This window comes from Primulina eburnea, chromosome 6 (genome assembly GCF_022965805.1).
Source record: "Primulina eburnea isolate SZY01 chromosome 6, ASM2296580v1, whole genome shotgun sequence".
Taxonomy (NCBI): domain Eukaryota; kingdom Viridiplantae; phylum Streptophyta; class Magnoliopsida; order Lamiales; family Gesneriaceae; genus Primulina; species Primulina eburnea.
In genome coordinates, this window is record NC_133106.1 from 24,758,728 (window position 1) to 24,762,681 (window position 3,954).

The following is a 3,954-nucleotide window of genomic DNA, read 5'->3' on the forward strand; positions in this document are numbered from 1 at the left end:
TGTATCGGGAACACTTTGAAACCTTTGGAACAACTGAAACTTTTCGTGGATTTATTGAAGAACAGATCAGGGCTGACAATCTAGCATATCAGGGAGACTTGGGTCATGTACAATATGAAAGAGACCGCACTCTTATATATTTACTAGACATGTATGAATTATATGACTGATGTTTGATTACTTTCTTAAAAGGAGTATCACACCCTTCGATCCACATTGACCACTTAATCATGCATGGGCGTGAACTAATTTATCAATCTATCCACGGAATGGAACCTGGTGTTATCGGTCCATCTTATACAAATCAAGATAATCAGACCACAGCTCCTCCCATCACTAACACATTTGAAACCGGAGGTAGTAGCTTGACTAAAAATATTCCACAGTATGTACCAGCCTCTTTTGTAGAATATCCTGGAGTCATGAACACGACAATAGATCAAAACCCCTTTATGATAGAATTATCTGTTGCCATCACCGGAATTTGAATTTATCCTAACCTCATGTGGGAAAACTTTACATTTGGAACAGATGAACTTGTTTCAATGACTATCATACCTGAAAGCGGAAATGTTAATGAGCTTAGTTATGAATCGGACCCAGTTGAACCATATACATCACTGCTGAATACGGATCAAAATGTTACCATGGGAACCACAGGCACAAATGAAAGTACGGGCCACACAACTTTTATAGATCTCTCAGACGACGAGATATGAAGACAATGACTATTTGGCACTAATATATAACTAATATTACTAATCATCATCTTTTGTAGGTATGATGATTATCAAGGTCATCAATTTTTGTATGAATGATGACCCAGTTTGCTAGTTCTGTTCGTATTATGCTTGGAAATTGTAAATATTTGAAACATGTCTTGTTTATAAATAAAACCGACTGCTTACCCTATGACATAACTATGTACATTTATGATATAATATATAAATATAGTGCAAGATATGTTCATATTTTATATTTGTGTTTAGAATGACGTCTTCACAAAATAGTACTCAAGCCAGAATCAGACAAGAAATTCCCTCTCAATATGACCACAAGTCGAAAACTTGTGAAAATTCCAAAAACGCTCACCACAATCCCTCCCAAGAACAAAACAAAATATATTTGAAATAATTAATAAAAAGTATATAATAATATTAAGTTTTGGATAAACATAATTTTTTTCATTTAATAATTAATAAAATTAATATGGATAAATATGAAAGTGTTGGATAAACATAATCTTTTTCCTTTAATAAATAAAATTAATATGGATATATATGAATTCAGGCTATAAATATAGCTGAACTCTCCTCATTTTCAATTCAGAAACCAATCGAGAAAGAGGAAAGAAACGAAAGAAGAAAGGAAAGGGAAAAAGAGGAAGAAAAATTTATAAACCTTTCCGAAAAATTCCAATAAATCACCAACTATTCACCTCATATCTTAAAGCAATATAGCACTGGAGGTGATGTAAAATGATCGATCAAAAACAAGAAAATCAAACAAAGATATTCCGAGAAACGGCAACGGAATCCCGTTTCAAGCAAGGTAATCTACGCTCATATTTCTTATAGCTACACACCAAACTAGAGGATGACTTGAACACAAAAGTTGTACCTCTTGTTGCATAGATAAGGTACATACTGTCCATCGTCCAAAATATTGTTGGAACTAACATTTTCGGAATGCCGGAGTACCTTGGTTCTCCATTAAACGATATTTAAATCTGGTATTGATAGGATAGGAATTTGAAAATACTTTCAACATAAGAATTAAAGATCTTACCAAGTTACATAAGCTGGGAAAAACCCGGCCGCGCGTGGCTGCCGGAAGGCCAGTCACACGCCAGAACCGTCGGCGCGTGTACCTCACGCGGCGCTGTATCGGCATTTTTCCGGTGGCCGAACCTTGCTGGTGATATTTCCGACTTTTTGGCCAACTTTCGTAATTTTTAGAGATATTTTTTAATTAATATGAATTTTGCGAACTTAAGTAAAATCAACCGGGTTAAATTTTGAACAAAAAAATAATCTGAAAATGATCAGCTATTTACTTAAAACTCTAACATATAAATATCATTCATAATATATTTTTAGGATTTGCTCCAACAATTCGGATTACTGATCAAGCCTAAACTGTAAGTTATCAGGTGAAGAAATTATTATTCATTATTCTATAAAAGCCTTTGGCATTTCCAGATTATTTTTTTGTTCAAAATTTAACCCGGTTGATTTTAATTAAGTTCGTAAAATTCATATTAATTAGAAAATATCTCTAAACATTACGAAAGTTGACCAAAAAGTCGGAAATATCACCAGCAAGGTTCGGCCACCGAAAAAACGCCGATACAGCGATGTGTGGGGTACACGCACCGACGGTTCCGACGTGTGACAGGCCTTCCTGCGGCCGGGTTTTTCCAGCTTATGTAACTTTGTAAGATCTTCAATTCTTGTGTTGAAAGTATTTTCAAATTTCTATCTGATCAATACCAGATTTAAATATCGTCTTATGGAGAACCAAGGTACTCCGGCATTCTGAAAATATTAGTTGCGGCAATATTTTGGGACAACGGACAGTATGTACCTTATCTATGCGACAAGAGGTACAAATTTTGTGTTCAAGTCAACCTCTAATTTGGTGTATAGCTATAAGAAAGATGAGCGTAGATTACCTTGCTTAAAAGGAGATTCCGTTGCCGTTTCTCGGAATATCTTTGTTTGATTTTCTTGTTTTTGATCGATCCTTTTACATCACCTCCAGTGCTATATTGCTTTAAGATATGAGGTGAATAGTTGGTGATTATTGTACTTAATTACTTAACATATATGTTGAGCTTAATTATAATATTTTATTATATTTTGGGTATTTGGTCTTGGAATGAGAACCTCATAGTACTAGATAAATTTTTAAGTGTATTGTGATGTATTTCTAGATACTTTGGAAAAATAAAATTTGTACCAAAAAATAATGTGGTAATAAAATCTAGTTATACTAATAAACTTTAAAATATATTTATGTACCTTTGTGTTTTAGAATATCAAAATATCTCTTCCTTTTAAAAATCTGATCCACATATTTAAGAGTTGAATAAATGCGGATATTTACATCTCATATCTTTCTTTGTTTCTCACGTTGCTTCTTCAATGTTGTGGTTTTTCCACAAGACTTTTATCAACTGAAGTGGTCGACCACGAAGTTCTTTTATTCTTGGGTCCAAAATCTTCACAGGTTGTTCTTCATATGTTAGATTTTCTTCCAGATCTATCTGTTGGTGGTCAATTAATTAGAGTCTACTTTGCATTTTCTTAATTGTGATACGTGGAATACGTTATGTATACCAGAGATAATTTCAGGTAGAGATAGACGTTAAGCCACAGTGCCTACTCGTTCTATCACTTCAAAGGGTCCCACAATCGAGGATACAACTTTCCCTTCTTTCCAGTACGCTTGATTCCTTTTCCTGGTAACGCTTTTAATAATACATAATCTCCGACTTCAAATTTCAAATCTTTCCGCCTCTTATCTGCATAACTCTTCTATCGACTTTGAGCTGTTTGTATTCAATGCCTGATAAATTATATTTTGTCGATAGCTTCTTGTATAATGTCAGGCCTGATTGCTCTTTCTTGTCCATTCTTTGCGCATCTCCATTCATCCATATCCCAGTTAAAAGGAGAGCGACATTTTCTTCCATATAATGCTTCATATGACGCCATTTTTATTAAGGATCGATAACTATTGTTGTATGAAAATTCAACTAGAGGCAAATGCTTTCCCAGTTTGTCCCAAAATCCAGCACACATGCGCGAAGCATGTCTTCCAATATTTTAATGGTTTGTTCAGACTGACCATCACTTTGCGAGTTTGCTGCTGTGCTAAAATTTAATTTGGTACCAATGCATTTCTGAAGTTTTTTCCATAACCTTGACGTAAACTTCATATCTCTATCAG